General features: G+C 50.0%; 1 pseudogene; it reads left to right on the top strand.

Annotated features, from left to right (window-relative positions):
- Positions 1–13893, top strand: part of LOC149119322 (uncharacterized) — a 221544-nt pseudogene extending 207651 nt beyond the window's left edge.
- Positions 13894–16740: the final 2847 nt, after the last annotated feature.

Consider the following 16740-nt stretch of genomic DNA (forward strand, 5'->3'; position numbering starts at 1 on the left):
TACCAGACATTTAAAGAAGAACTAACTCCAATTCTTCTCAAACTATTCAGAACAATTGAAGAAGAGGGAATCCTCCCAAATTCTTTCTATGAAGCCAGCATCACCTTAATTCCTAAGCCGGGAAAAGATGCAGCACTGAAAGAGAATTACAGACCAATATCCCTGATGAACATAGATGCAAAAATCCTCAATAAAATTCTTGCCAATAGAATGCAACAACACATCAGAAAGATCATCCACCCAGACCAAGTGGGATTTATCCCTGGTATGCAGGGATGGTTTAATGTGCGCAAGACAATCAATGTGATACACCACATTAACAGACTGCAGAAGAAAAACCATATGATTCTCTCAATAGATGCCGAGAAAGCATTTGATAAAATACAACACCCGTTCATGATGAAAACTCTAAGCAAACTGGGTTTGGAAGGAACATTCCTCAATACAATCAAAGCAATCTATGAAAAACCCACAGCCAACATCCTATTGAATAGGGAAAAGTTGGAAGCATTTCCACTGAGATCTGGGACCAGACAGGGATGTCCACTCTCACCACTGCTATTCAATATAGTTCTGGAGGTTCTAGCCAGAGCTATTAGGCAAGAAAAAGAAATTAAAGGGATACAAATTGGGAAGGAAGAACTCAAACTATCCCTCTTTGCAGATGACATGATTCTTTATTTAGGGGACCCAAAGAACTCTACCAAGAGACTATTGGAACTCATAGAAGAGTTTGGCAAAGTAGCAGGGTATAAAATCAATGCACAAAAATCAACAGCCTTTGTATACACAGACAATGCCATGGCTGAGGAAGAAATTCTAAGATCAATCCCATTCACAATAGCTACAAAAACAATCAAATACCTTGGAATAAACTTAACCAAGGACGTTAAAGATCTCTACTATGAAAATTACAAAACCTTAAAGAAAGAAATAGAAGAGGATACCAAGAAATGGAAAAATCTTCCATGCTCATGGATTGGAAGAATCAATATCATCAAAATGTCCATTCTCCCAAAAGCAATTTATAGATTCAATGCAATACCAATCAAGATACCGAAGACCTTCTTCTCAGATCTGGAAAAATTGGTGCTGAAATTTATATGGAGGCACAAGAGACCTCGAATAGCTAAAGCAATCTTGTACAACAAAAACAAAGCCGGAGGCATCACAATACCAGATTTCAGGACATACTACAGGGCAGTTGTAATCAAAACAGCATGGTACTGGTACAGAAACAGAAGGATAGACCAATGGAACAGAATTGAAATACCAGAAATCAACCCAAACATCTACAGCCAACTTATATTTGATCAAGGATCTAAAACTAATTCCTTGAGCAAGGACAGTCTATTCAATAAATGGTGCTGGGAAAATTGGATTTCCACGTGCAGAATCATGAAGCAAGACCCCTACCTTACACCTTACACAAAAATCCACTCAACATGGATTAAAGACCTAAATCTACGACCTGACACCATCAAGTTACTAGAGAACATTGGAGAAACCCTTCAAGATATTGGCACAGGCAAAGAGTTTCTGGAAAAGACCCGGGAGGCACAGGCAGTCAAAGCCAAAATTAACTATTGGGATTGCATCAAATTGAGAAGTTTCTGTACTGCAAAAGAAACAGTCAGGAGAGTGAAGAGACAACCGTCAGAATGGGAAAAAATATTTGCAAACTATGCAACAGATAAAGGGTTAATAACCAGAATCTACAAAGAGATCAAGAAACTCCACAAAAACAAAACCAACAACCCAATTAAGAGATGGGCCAAGGACCTCAATAGACATTTTTCAAAAGAGGAAATCCAAATGGCCAACAGACACATGAAAAAATGTTCAAGGTCATTAGCAATCAGGGAAATGCAAATCAAAACCACAATGAGGTTCCACCTCACCCCGGTTAGAATGGCTCACATTCAGAAATCTACCAACAACAGATGCTGGCGAGGATGTGGGGAAAAAGGGACACTAACCCACTGTTGGTGGGAATGCAAACTGGTCAAGCCACTATGGAAATCAGTCTGGAGATTCCTCAGAAACCTGAAGATAACCCTACCGTTCGACCCAGCCATCCCACTCCTTGGAATTTACCCAAAGGAATTTAAATTGGCAAACAAAAAAGCGGTCTGCAGCCTAATGTTTATTGCAGCACAATTCACAATAGCTAAGACCTGGAACCAACCTAAATGCCCATCAACGGTAGACTGGATAAAGAAATTATGGGATATGTACTCTTTAGAATACTATACTGCAGTAAGAAACAACGAAATCCAGTCATTTGCAACAAAATGGAGGAATCTGGAACACATCATGCTGAGTGAAATAAGCCAGTCCCAAAGGGACAAATACCATATGTTCTCCCTGATCGGTGACAACTGACTGAACACCAAAAAGGAAACTGGTTGAAGTGAAAGGGACACTATGGGAAACGGTGACTTGATCAGCATAGCCTGACTGTTAATGAACAACTTAATACATTATCCCTCTTAGTAGTTTTTTTGTCTGTTCTACTTAATATGACTGATTTAATTCTGTAATTAATACACAGTTATTCTTAAGTGTTGAAATTTAACTGAATTGTGATCCCTGTTAAACATAAGAGTAGGAATAAGAGAGGGAAGAGATATATAATTTGGGACATGCTCAAGCTGACTTGCCCCAAATGGTAGAGTTAGAAACATACCAGGGGATTCCAATTTAATCCCATCAAGGTGGCATGTACCAATGCCATCTCACTAGTCCAAGTGATCAATTTCAGTTCGCAATTGATCATAATGAAAGGACTAAGAGTCAAAGGGAGCACATAAGCAAGTCTAGTACCTGCTAACACTAACCGATAGAATAAATAAAGGGGAGAGTGATCCAACATGGGAAGTGAGATACTCAGCAGACTCATAGAATGGCAGATGCCCTAAATAGCACTCTGGCCTCAGAATCAGCCCTAAAGGCACTCGGATCTGGCTGAAAAGCCCATGAGAGTATTTCAGGCATGGAAAGGCAAGACACTCTGGCAAAAGATCTCTGTGAGTGAGATCTCAGTGGAAAGAACAGGTCTTCAAAGAAGGAGGTACCTTTCTCTGAAGGGAGGAGAGAACCTCCACTTTGACTATGACCTTGTCTAAACAAGATAAGAGTCGGAGAACTCAAGGGGCTTCCATAGCCTTGGAAACTCATGACTGGAGCATAGGGAGATTACTGATGCCATAGACAGGAGTGTCAATTGGTAAAGTCAACAACAGGAGTCACTGTGCACTTACTCCTCATGTAGGATCTCTGTCCTTAATGTGCTGTGCATTGAGATTTAATGCTATAATGAGTACTCAAATAATATATTTCACTTTGTGTTTCTATGGGGGTGCAAACTGTTGAAATCTTTACTTAATGCATACTAAACTGATCCTCTGTAAAAAAAAAAAAAAAAAAAAAAAAAAAAAAAAAAAAGAAAAGAAAAGAAAAGAAAAGAAACTATCAACTCCCAACTTGACTCTCACTGGGATTAAACATGACAATAGGTCTGATCTGATTTCATCATCATTAAAAAAAATCATCTATTATTTTTCACTTTATGTTTCTGTGTGGGAGCAAACTGTTGAAAGCCTTACTTAATGTATACTAAGCTGATCTTCTGTATATTAAGATAATCGAAAATGAATCTTGATGTGAATGGAAGGGGAGAGGGAGTGGGAAAGGGGAGGGTTGTGGGTGGGAGGGACGGTATGGGGGGGAAGCCATTGTAATCCATAAATCGTACTTTGGAAATTTATATTCATTATATAAAAGTTAAAAAAAAATAAAAAATAAATAAAAAATTAAAAAAAAAAATAAAGTAAACTGAAAATAGATCTTTGTAAAAATTAAGAGTGAAAATAGGGGAGAAAGGAGGATGAGATGTGGGAGCATGGGCCATAGGAATGATGAGGTGGGAAGTATCACCATGTTACTAAATCTGTGTATATGAAATATATACCTTAAGTAAAATTTTAAAATATATTTCTCATTGGAGCCGGCGCCGTGGCTCAATAGGCTAATCCTCCACCTTGCGGCGCCGGCACACCGGGTTCTAGTCCCGGTTGGGGCACCGGATTCTGTCCCGGTTGCCCCTCTTCCAGGCCAGCTCTCTGCTATGGCCAGGGAGTGCAGTGGAGGATGGCCCAGGTGCTTGGGCCCTGCACCCCATGGGAGACCAGGAAAAGCACCTGGCTCCTGGCTCCTGCCATCGGATCAGCGCGGTGCGCCGGCTGCAGCGGCGGCCATTGGAGGGTGAACCAACGGCAAAAGGAAGACCTTTCTCTCTCTGTCTCTCTCTCTCACTGTCCACTCTGCCTGTCAAAAAAAAAAAATATATATTTCTCATTGGGAAATTTTATTCCTGGACTGATGAATTAATTTTGGCAACAAAGTACATAGTTTTGCCATGTTCTGTGTTGTCTTTAGGTCTTATATTTTCTTTTTTAATGTTTCCTACATCATTGGCTTCCTTTGTGTTTAACTGACTTTTTTGTAGTGACTTATCCTGATTACTTTCTCATTTCCTTTTATATATAAAAATGGCTCTGTGGTTATTATGGGGATCACACATATTGTTCTAAAGTTACAATGACTCATGTTAAATTGATACTACATTAAATGTATATGCATACAAAAATTTTAATTTTGTAGAATTCATTTATAATAATTAATATTAAGTCTTTAAAGTTTATATTATTGATGACACAAATTATATCTTTGTATATTACAAACCATCAGAAGTGATTCATTTGGAAAATTATTTTATGATTCATTCATTTATTTGAAAGCCAGAGTTACAGAGAGAGAGGGAGACACAGAGGGATGCCTTCCATCCACTATTGACTCCCCAGATGGCCACAACATCCAAAGGAGGAAGGAACTTCATGTGGTCTCCCACATGAATAGCAGGGACTCCACAGCTCCAGCTCCTCCTCAGTGACCAGCCACTTGGCAGCTCCAGCTCCTCCTCAGTGACCAGCCGCTCCAGCTCCAGCTCCTCATCAGCATCCAGCCAATCCAGTTCCAGCTCCTCCTTGGTGTCCAGCTGCTCCATAGCTCCAGCTGCTGCTCGGCATCCAGCTGCTCCAGCTCCAGGCCCTCCTCAGCCCTCAGACGCTCCAGCTCCAGCTCTTCTTCAGCATCCAGCTGCTCCACAGCTCGAGCTCTTCCTCAGCCCCCGGCCACTCCGCAGCTCCAGCTCCACCTCAGCCCCCGCTGTTCCACAGCTCCAGTTCCTTCTTGGCATCCAGCTGCTCCATTTCCAGCTCCTCCTTGGTGTCCAGCCACTCCACAGCTCCAGCACCTCCTCGGGTCCAGGCACTCCAGATCCAGCTTCTCCTCAGCATCCAGCTATTCCAATTCCAGCTCCTGTTTGGCATCCAGCTGCACCACAGCTCCAGCTCCTCCTTGGCATCCAGATGCTCCATCTCCAACTCCTCCTTAATATCCAGCCACTCCACAGCTCCAGCTCCTCCCTGGTGTTCAGCCTCTCCAGCTCCAGCTCCTCCTCGGTGTCCAGGCATTCCAGCTCCAGCTCCTCCTCAGAATCCAGCTACTCCAGTTCCAACTGCTGTTCAGTGTCCAGCTGCTCCATAGCTCCAGATCCTCCTCAGCATCTAGCTGCTCCAGATTCAGCTCTTCCTCAGCATCTAGCTGCTCCAGGTTCCGCTCCTCCTCATTGTCCCATTGCTCCAAAACTCCAGCTCCTCCTCAGGTCCTGGCAGCGTGGCAGCTCCAGCTCGTCCTTGGTGTCCAGCCACTCCAGCTCCAGCTCCAGCTCGTCCTTGGTGTCCAGCCATTCCAGCTCCAGCTCGTCCTTGGTGTCCAGCTTCTCTGCATCTGCAGCTCCTCCCCGGTGTCCAGCTGCTTCAGCTCTTGCTCCTCCTTTGCCACCAGTCACTCAGCAGCTCCAGCCCCTCTAGGCCCACAGCCACTCCAGTTCCAGCTCCTCCTCTGCATCCAGCCACTCCGCTGCTCCAGCCATTCCTCAGCCACTGGCTGCTCTTCATTTCCAGCTCCACCTCAGCCCCCGCCACTCCACAGCTCTAGTTCCTCCTCAGCATCCAGCCTCTCCAGCTCCAGCTAATCCTCAGCGTCCAGCCACTCAGCAGCCCCAGCACCTCCTTGATGTCCAGCTGCTCCACAGCTCCAGCTCTTCCTCAGTGTCCAACCACTCCAGCTCCAGCTCTTCCTCAGTGTCCAGCCACTCCAATTCCAGCTCCTCCTTGGCTCCCAGCCACTCCAGCTCCATCTCCTCCTCGGCATACAGCCACACGACAGCTCCAGCTCCTCCTCAGTGTCCAGCTGCTCTGCAGCTCCAGCTCCCCTCCACATCCTGGCAGCTTGGCAGCTCCAGCTCCTCCTCTGCATCCAGCTGCTCCAGCTCTAGCTCCTCCTTGGTCCCTGTCACTCGGAAGCTCCAGCTCCTACTCGGCTCCCAGCCACTCCAGCTCCAGCTCCTCCTCAGTGTCCAGTGGCTCCAGCTCTAGCTCATCCTAGGAGTCCAGCCGCTCTGCAGCTCCAGCTCCTCCTCAGTGTCCAGCTGCTCTGCAGCTCCAGCTCCTCTCAGTGTCCAGCTGCTCAAGCTCCAGCTCTTGCTCAGCATCCAGCCACTCTGCAGCTCCAGCTCCGCCCCACATCCTGGCAGCTAGGCAGCACCAGCTCCTCCTTGGTGTCCACCAGCTCCAACTCTAGCTCCCCCTTGGCCCCCAGTCACTCGGAAACTCCAGCACTTCCTCGGCTCCCAGCTGCTCCAGCTCCAGCTCCTCCTCAGTGTCCAGCGGCTCCAGCTCTAGCCTGTCCTAGGAGTCCAGCTGCTCTGCAGCTCCAGCTACTCCTCAGCCCCTGGTCGCTCCATACCCCCAGCTCCTCCTTGGCATCCAACTGACCAGCTCCAGCTTCTCGGCGTCCAGCCACTCCACAGCTCCAGCTCCACCTTGGCTCCCAGTCACACCAGCTCAAGCTCCTCCTCAGCCCCCAGGAGCTCCAGATCCAGCTTCTTCTCAGCATCAAGCTGTTCCAGATTCAGCTACTCCTCAGCTCCGAGCCGCTCCTCCTTGGCATCCAGCTGCTCCAGCTCCAGCCCCTCCTCGGTGTCCAGCCACTCGGCAGCCCCAGCTCCTCCTCAACATCCAGCCACTCTGCAGCTCCAGCACCAGTTCATCCTTGGTGTCCAGCTGCTCTGCAGCTCCAGCACCTCCTCAGCATCCAGGCGCCCGGCAGCTCCAGCTCCTCCTTGGTGTCCAGCCACTCCATCTCCAGCTCCTAATCGGCTTCAAGCCACTATGCAGCTCCAGCTCCTCCTTGGCTCCCATCCACTTGGCAGCTCCAGCTCCTCCTCAGTTCCTGGCCGCTCCTTGGCTCCAGCTCCTTTTCGGTGTCCAGGTGCTCTGCAGCTCCAGCTCCTCCTCAGCATCCAGCCTCTCAAGCTCCAGCTCCTCCTTGCCTCCCAGAAGCTCAGCAGCTCCAGCTCCTCCTCAGTGTCCAGCTGCTCCAACTCCAGCTCCTCCTTGGCTCCCTACAGCTTGGCAGCTCCAGCTCCTCCTTGGCGTCCAGACACTCCAGCTCCAGCTCCTCCTTGGCATCCAGCTGCTCTGCAGATCCAGCTCCTCCTCACATCCTGGACACTCGGCAGCTCCAGCTCCTCATCAGAGTCCAGCTGCCCCAGCTCCAGCTCCTCCTCAGTGCCCTGTTGTTCCACTGCTCGAGCTCTTCCTCAGCCCCTGACCACTGTGTAGCTCCAGCTGCCCTTCAGCCCCCACCGCTCCACAGTTCCAGCTCCTCCTTGGCATCCAGCCGCTCCACCTCCAGCTCCTCCTTGGTGTCCAACTGCTCCAGCTCCAGCTCATCCTTTGTGCCAAGCTGCTCTGCAGCTACAGCACCTCTTCAGCATCCAGGCGCCCAGCAGCTCCAGTTCCTCCTCAGCTCCTGGCTGCTTGGCATCTGCAGCTCCTCCTCGGCATCCAACCCCTCCAGCTTCAGCTCCTCCTCGGCATCCAGCCACTCGGCAGCTCCAGGTCCTCCTCGACATCCACCCCTTCTGCAGCTCCAGCATCTTCTTGGCTCCCGGCAGCTTGGCATCTCCAGCACCTCCTAAGCGTCCAGCCGCTCTAGCTCTAACTCATCATCGGTGTCCAGCCATTCCAGCTCCAGCTCCTCCTTGGTGTCCAGCCGCTCTGCAGCACCAGCTCCTCCCCAGACCCTGGCCACTCCTCAGCTCCAGCTCCACCTCAGTGTCCAGCTACTCGGCAGCCCCAGCTCCTCCTCGACGTCCAGCTGCTTCAGCTGAAGCTCCACCTCAGTGTCCAGGCACTCCAGCACCAGCTCCTCCTCAGCACCCAGCTGCTCTGCAGCTCAAGCTTCTCCTCAGCTCAGGCGCACTCCACAGCTCCAGCTCCTCCTCAGCGTCCAGCTGCTCTGCAGCTCCAGTTCCTCTTCAACCCCCGGCTGCTCCAGTTCTAGCTCCTCCTCAACACCCAGCTGCTACAGCTCCAGCTCCTCCTTAGTGTCCAGCCACTCCACTTCCAGCTTCTCCTCAGTGTCAGCTGCTCCACAGATCCAGCTCCTCCTCGGCATCCAGCTGCTGCAGCTCAGCTCATCCTCCGCATCCAGCCACTCAGCAGCCCCAGCTCCTCCTTGAAGTCCAGCCGCTTGGAATCTCCAGCTTCTCCTAGGCATCCAGCCACTCCAGCTGCAGCTCCTCCTTGGCTCCTGGCAGCTTGGCAACTCCAGCTCCTCCTCGCCATTCAGCCACTCCAGCTCCAACTCCTCCTGAACATCCAGCTGCTCCAGTTTCAGCTCTGCTTGGCTTCCAGTTGCTCCACAGCTCCAGCTCCTCCTCGGTGTCCAGTCGCTCCAGCTCCTGCTCCACCTCAGCATCCAGCCACTGCAGCTCCAGCTCCTCCTTGGTGTCCAGCTGCTCCAGCTCCAGCTCCTCCATGGCATCTAGCCATTCCACAGCTCCAGCTCTTTCTCAGCCTCTGGCTGCTCCACAGCTCCAGGTCCTCCTCAGCATCCAGCCACTCTACAGCTCCAGTTCTTCTCAGCCCCCAGCTGCTCCGCACCTCCAGCTCCTCCTAAGCATCCAGCCACTCCAGCTCCAGCTCCTCCTTGGCATCTAGCCATTCCACAGCTCCAGCTCTTTCTCAGCCTCTGGCTGCTCCATAGCTCCAGCTCCTCCTCAGCATCCAGCCACTCCAGCTCCAGCTCCTCCTTGGCCTCCAGTCGCTCGGCATCTCCAGCTCTTGTTCGGCCCCCAGGTGCTCCAGGCCCAGCTCCTCCTTGGTGTCCAGCTGCTCCAGTTCTAGCTCCTCCTCAATCCCCAGCTGCTACAGCCCCAGCTCCTCCTCAGTGTCCAGCCACTCCAGGCCCAGCTCCTCCTCGGTGTCCAGCTGCTCTGCAGATCCAGCTCTTCCTCAGCATCCAGCCACTCCAGCTCAGCTCCTCCTCAGCATCCAGCCACCCCAGCTCCAGCTCCTCCTTGGCCTCCAGTCGCTCGGCATCTCCAGCTCTTGTTCGGCCCCCAGGTGCTCCAGGCCCAGCTCCTCCTTGGTGTCCAGCTGCTCCAGTTCTAGCTCCTCCTCAATCCCCAGCTGCTACAGCCCCAGCTCCTCCTCAGTGTCCAGCCACTCCAGGCCCAGCTCCTCCTCGGTGTCCAGCTGCTCTGCAGATCCAGCTCTTCCTCAGCATCCAGCCACTCCAGCTCAGCTCCTCCTCAGCATCCAGCCACTCGGCAGCTCCAGCTCCTCCTTGGCCTCCAGTCGCTCGGCATCTCCAGCTCTTGTTCGGCCCCCAGGTGCTCCAGGCCCAGCTCCTCCTTGGTGTCCAGCTGCTCCAGTTCTAGCTCCTCCTCAATCCCCAGCTGCTACAGCCCCAGCTCCTCCTCAGTGTCCAGCCACTCCAGGCCCAGCTCCTCCTCGGTGTCCAGCTGCTCTGCAGATCCAGCTCTTCCTCAGCATCCAGCCACTCCAGCTCAGCTCCTCCTCAGCATCCAGCCACTCGGCAGCTCCAGCTCCTCCTTGGCCTCCAGTCGCTCGGCATCTCCAGCTCTTGTTCGGCCCCCAGGTGCTCCAGGCCCAGCTCCTCCTTGGTGTCCAGCTGCTCCAGTTCTAGCTCCTCCTCAATCCCCAGCTGCTACAGCCCCAGCTCCTCCTCAGTGTCCAGCCACTCCAGGCCCAGCTCCTCCTCGGTGTCCAGCTGCTCTGCAGATCCAGCTCTTCCTCAGCATCCAGCCACTCCAGCTCAGCTCCTCCTCAGCATCCAGCCACTCGGCAGCCCCAGCTCCTCCTTGAAGTCCAGCCGCTCCAGCTCCAGCTCCTCCTTGGCTCCCGGCTGCTTGGCAACTCCAGCTCCTCCTAGGCTCCCAGCCGCTCCAGCTCCAGCTCCTCCTTGGCTTCCAGCCATTCCAACTCCAGTTCCTTTTTGGCTCCCAGCCACTTGGCAAGTCCAGCTCCTCCTCAGTGTCCAGCCACTCCAGCTCTAGTTCCTCCTTGGCACCAGTCGCTCCCCAGTTCCAGCTCCTCCTTGGCGTCCATCCACTCCACAACTCCTGCTCTCTTCAACCCGTGGCCACTCTGCGGCTCCAGCTCCTCCTCAGCTCCCAGCCACTCCAGCTCTAGCTCCTCCTCAGCCTCCAGCTGCTTGGCAATTCCAGCTCCACCTTGGCATCCAGCTGCTCCACACCTCCACTCCTCCTTAGCTACCGGCCACTCCAGCCCCAACTCCTCCTTGGCATCCAGCCGCTTCAGCTCTAGCTCCTCCATGACCTCCAGTTGCTCCAGCTCCAGTTCCACCTCAGCATCCAGCTGCTGCAGCTCCAGCTCCTCCTAAGTGTCCAGCTGCTCTGTGGCTATAACTCCTCCTCAGCCCCTGGTGCTCTGCAGCTCCAGCTAATCCTCAGCACCCACTGCTCTGCTGCTCCATCTCTTCCTCGGCTCCCAGCTGCTCCACAGCTCCAGCTTCTCCTTGGCATCCAGCTGCTCCAGCTGCAGCTCCTCCTCGGTGTCCAGCCACTCTGCAGCTCCATCTCCTCCTTGGCTCCCAGCTGCTCAGCAGCTCCAGCTCCTCCTCAGTGTCCAGTCACTCCAACTCTAGCTCCTCCTTGGCCACCAGTCGATCCTCAGCTCCATCTCTTCCTTGGCATCCAGATACTCCACAGCTCCAGCTCCTCCTCGGCTCCCGGCTGCTCCAGCTCTGGCTCCTCCTTGGCCTCCAGCTGCTCGGCAGCTCCATCTCTTCCTTGGCATCCAGATACTCCGCAGCTCCAGCTCCTACTCGGCGTCCAGCTGCTCCAGCTCCAACTCCTCCTTGGCTCCCAGCCACTCAGCAGCTCCAGCTCTTCAGTGCCCAGCCACTCCAGATCTAGCTCCTCCTTGGACACCAGTCACTCGGCAGCCACAGCTCCTCTTTGGCATCCAGCTGCTCCAGCTCTAGCTCCTTCTCAGCCCTCAGCCCCTCCAGCTCCAGCCCCTCATTATCCAGCCATTCCAGTTCCAGCTGCTCCTCAGCATCCTGCTGCTCTGCATCTCCAGCTCTCCCTCATCTCCTGGCCACTTGGCAGCTCCAGCTCCTCTTTGGCATCCAGCTGCTTCAGCTCTAGCTCCTCCATGACCTCTAGCCACTCCAGGTCCAGCTCCACCTCCACATTCAGCTGCTCCAGCCCCAGGTCCTCCTCAGTGTCCAGCTGCTCTGCATCTCCATCTCTTACTCAGCCCCCAACAACTCCACAGCTCCAGCTCCTCCTCGGCATCCAGCCATTCTGCAGCTCCAGCTCCTCCTCAGATCCTGGATGCTCAGCAGCTCTAGCTCCTCCTCATGGTCCAGCTGGTCCAGCTCTAGCACCTCCTTGGCACCAGTCACTCGGCAGCTGCAGCTCATCCTCAGCCCCCAGCCTCTCCAGCTTCAGCACCTCCTCGGTGTCCAGCTGTTCCAGCTCTATCTCCTCTTTGGACCCAGTTGCTCTGCAGTTCTAGCTCCCACTTGGCCCTAGCCACTCCACTTCTAGCACCTCCTCAGTGTCCAGCCGTTCCGCAGATCCAGCTCCTCCTCAGTGTCCAGCTATTCCAGCTCCAGCTCCTCTTCAGCAACTAGCTGCTCCAGCTCCAGCTCCTCCTTGGCTGTTGGCTGCTCAGCAGCTCCAGCTCCTCCTCAGAGTCCAGCCACTCATCTCCAGCTCCTCATTGGCCCCCAGCCACTCCAGCTCCAGTTCCTCCTTGGCCCTCAGCTGCTCCAGCTCCAGCTACTCCTCAGCATCCAGCTGCTCAAGCTCCATCTCTTTCTTGGCATTCTGCCACTCCACAGGTCAGGCTCCTCCTCAGCCCCCAGCTGCTCCACAGCTCCAGCTCCTCCTCGGCCCCCAGCCGCTCCATCTCCATTTCCTCCTCAGTATCCAGCCACTCTGAAGCTCCAGCTCCTCCTTGGCTCCCATCCGCTCAGCAGCTCCACCTCTTCTTCGGTGCCCAGCCACTCCAGCTGCAGCTCCTCCTCAGCCCCAAGCTGTTCCACAGTTCCAGCTCCTCTTTGGCTCCTAGCCACTCAGTATCTTCAGCTCCTCCTCGGTGTTCATCCCCTCCAGAGCTCCAGCTCCTCCTTGGTGTCCAGCAGCTCCTCAGCTCCAGCTCTTCCTCAGCATCCAGCTGCTCCACAGCTCCAACTCCTTGGAGTCCAGCCACTCCAGCTCTAGCTCCTTCTCAGCCCCCAGCTGCTCCACAGCTCCAACTCCTCCTCAGTGTCCAGGCAATTAGCATCTCCATCTTCTCCTCAGCATCCAGCCGCTCCAGCTCCAGCTCCTTGGCCCCCAGCCAATCGGCAGCTCCAGCTCCTCCTCGGTGTCCAGCTGCTCCAGCTCTAGCTCCTCAGCATCCAGCCACTCAAGCTGCAGCTCCTCCTAAGCGTCCAGCCACTTCAGCTCCAGCTCTTCCTCAACCCCCAGCCGCTCTGCAGCTCCAGTTCTTCCTCAGCCCCCGGCTGCTCCACAGCTTCAGCTTCTCCTCGGTCTCCAGCTGCTCCAGCTCCAGCTCCTCCTCAGTGTCCAGCTGCTCAGCTCCTCTTTGGTGTCCAGTTGCTCCACAGCTCCAGCTCCAGTAGCTCCTCTGGCTCCCCGAATGCCTCCTGTCACAGGCAGGACAACAAACGGTACCTGTGCTCCAAGTCCAAACCACCTAAAATGGAGAGGAAAAGATGGAGCACATCTCCTAAACCCACCAAAGTGCACATTTGGAGGCTCACCAGGAACGTGACCAAGGACCACATCATGGAGATATTTTCCACTATGGGAAGAGTAAAATGATTGACATGCCTGTCGACAGGATGCACCCATCTGTCTAAAGGCTATGCCTGTGTGGGGTTTGAGGAGGCCAAGAAGGCACTGAAGCACATGGATGAAGCACAAATTGATGGCCAGGAAATCACTGCTACTGCTGTGCTGGCCTCCTGGCCCAGGCCACCCCCTTGGGGATTCAATCCTCCCAGGAGAATGCTTCTGCCACCTCCTATGTGGCGCAGGTCACCCCCCATGGATGAGAAGGTCTCCTCCCTGAGGTCAGGTCTCCCGTGCACCGGCAATCTCGCTCTCCTGGCTGCCACCACCACAGGAGCCCCTCCAGCTCCAACTCTTCCCACCGAAACTTGTTCCTCTGTAACTTATATCCCAGCCACCTAAGTTCTGTTGCTTTTCTGGCTGGAAAAGAATCAGTAGGAAAGGGAATTCCTCACGTAGGCAGGCTTCAGTGTCCACAGTGGAGTCATTTCCTCTGCAGGTCAAGTTCTGGCTGCAGAGTCTTGAGGGTGTGGGGTTGTGCCTGGGAAGATGCCCTCCAGTTTCAGAGCCATAAAGCTCACCCATTCCTGGTTCCCAAGAGTCCCTTCAGCAGGGACAAGTGAGGCTTCTGGTACAACGAAGCTCCGCCTGGCAGTGCAGTGACCCTTCCACAGGTGGCCTGGGCCAGGCTGTAGCCTTCTCACACCCTTGCTGGGCACTGCTGTCCTACAACCAGCTGCTGTTGGCCCAGAGGGGTGGCCACAAATGGCTCTGTCTCTACACATACTCCTCACACCCCTCTCCAGTTCCCATCACTCATTGATGTTGTTGAGTGAGCTGCGAGCCCACTCTGCAGGGTCATCATGGAAACTCCCCATTGGCACCTACCACTCACGGTGGGCTTGCTGGTTACCTTGGTATTGCTCTTGTTGGCTTTTATTGTACAGTCAGTACTATCAAATTCTTGTTTTGAGTTTTGTAACTTTACAACATTTTAGATAACTGTTGTGTGTGTTCTTTGTTGTGTATAGCGAAAGAATTGTGTTGAATAAACCTATGGTTAGAATGCAAAAAAAAGGATGTTTATGTTAATACTATATTTTCTAATTTAATTGTGACACCAACATTTAGAAATTCCAATTACATAAAAATGGTTTGTTACAAATTCATTACTCTTCTACCACATTGGAGCACACAATAAAAGAAAGATTGTTTCCTTAAATTTTTCTTCTGAATTTTCTTCATATGCCTTGACCTAATTGATTTGAATTTGAGCAAGCTGACTTATGCTTATATCCTTGTTTCATTCCCAAGCTATTGACTGGAACACAACTGGTACTTAAATTTGTAAAAATGTCACCAACTCAATAACTGGAATTGATCTGTGTCTTAGTTAAGGCATACTTCCATATCTAATTTTTATCTCTGCTAATTTTGACCACTCAGATATAATTTAACAGATTTTTCTTCAATTTTTTGCTAAAATATATGTACCTGAAATTTTGTGGGAAAAATGTGTATAAAGCAATTTCTATTCTTATTAGTGATTCACAGTGTCTTGATTTATGATGGAACTGAAAAATTTGGCAGCACTTAGAACTGAAATGATATTTTGAGGTTAGAACTTGGATCCAATGGATTTCACATTTTGAGCGTTAAATACCTTTGTGTCCTTGGAAGAAAACTCTGAGACATTTGTATCCTGTTTTTAAAATTCATCAAAACGTGAAAGAAATTTCAAAACTAACCTCACAGAAAGTGCTTATGTAAACTACTCTCAAATTTAAAGTTGGTGCTCAAAATATTTCCAAATCTTGAAACTTTTTCAACAGTTCATGAAAATGACACTATAGTAGCATTTTCAACTTTAAATAGTATTTTCCATTTCCAATCATATGTGACTTCATAGAACTTTAATCTGTAGCTGAAATTAAAAACATACAAATGAAACAGAGATCTATAAAGTTTATTTAGGTGTAAAATATAAATTATCCCAGAGTTCATATATACATACATATTTATGAAGGCCATCATTTAATTCAATCATCCACAAAGAACAGATATTCAAATAAATTAAGTCGCACTGTTAATAACATGTAATATTTAGTTAGGCTTACAACGGTTACATCTGTTTTGAATAGGTACAGAAGTTTTTCATCTTGTCAGTATGCCATGAACAATACAGTTTGAAAAGTATTTACAAAGAATGTACTTGGTATTCCATACCATAATATATTTAGAGATTAAAGTATGTAAAAGAGTGTGCATAGATTATTTGCAAAAACTCTGATATTTTATGTTGGGTACTTGAGCATGCATGTAATTTGGCGTGTATACCAAGTGGAAATGTATTTCATAACTAGTATGGTAACAATCATTCTAACCAGAAACTCAGCTACTCAAAAGAGAGGCTAGTCAATGGGTACTGACTGAATATCAGTTTTTCTCTAAGATAGACAGAAGATACCAACAAATATATATGTGTACACAATGTAAAATAATTCCATATTAATCATCTTGAATCATACAGAAGGCAATTTATTGTCTCCTAAGCTTGGTTTAACTGGGGCCTTCCTGTAACCTATTGTATCCTGTCAGGGAGTCTACTATGCCGTGCTTGCCTATTTTCTTAACTGTGTAGCTTACTAAACTGAAGCTTTGGGTCAGAGATTCTCCTCATTCAGCAATGGATTTTCTTTGATAGCACACTATCCTTTACATATTGCTTTATAAAATCAAACATAATTCAAAGGAAGTATAAAATAGCATCTGACTTCAAGAGCCACAGATGACTACTGAAACCACAGTAAGTTAAAGGTATCTCCCAAGTGAATTGTATAGATTTTGAAGGTATTGCCCTCCAGACCTTATTAAGTAAACCATAGTATCTCAAAGGGTTATGAAAGATGAAACTTACTGACTCTTTATGCCTGGAAGAACAGGAGCCCTATGAAAGCCTGGAGCCCCTAGGGTCAAATAGATAAGGCATCTGAGTGACCAACATCAGCAGAGATGGAAATTAGAGGTGGAAATATGACTTAACTAAGTCACACATTAATGACAGCTTTTGATTTGATGACATTATCGAAAGCTTAGCTGATACCACTATGTTACAGTTTGTAGCCAGGGGAACAAAGCAAGAACATAAGCAAAAGTCAAGTTCTTCAGTAGTCAATTCAATGAGGTCAAGGTATAAGAAGAAAATCCAAGAGAGGGTTTTATGGGAAAGCATGCTGTCCACCCTTTATCTTGTGCTTCAATTGTAATAGAAGAGTAATTATACTTTATATTTATTCATTTCTAAATACTGGTATCAGAATGTAAGTGGGAAGCATGATTTTACCATGGTATTTTAAAAAAGAAATGTCCAGGAGAAATATTGTAAATTTATAATAGTTTAAAATACTAAATGGTGAAATTAAATATGCACCCAAATAAAAAGTTCAAGAAATGTAAGAATGGCTTGGTTT

Source organism: Oryctolagus cuniculus, chromosome Y (assembly GCF_051225735.1).
Source record: "Oryctolagus cuniculus isolate XC-2025 breed Fujian yellow rabbit chromosome Y, ASM5122573v1, whole genome shotgun sequence".
NCBI lineage: Eukaryota > Metazoa > Chordata > Mammalia > Lagomorpha > Leporidae > Oryctolagus > Oryctolagus cuniculus.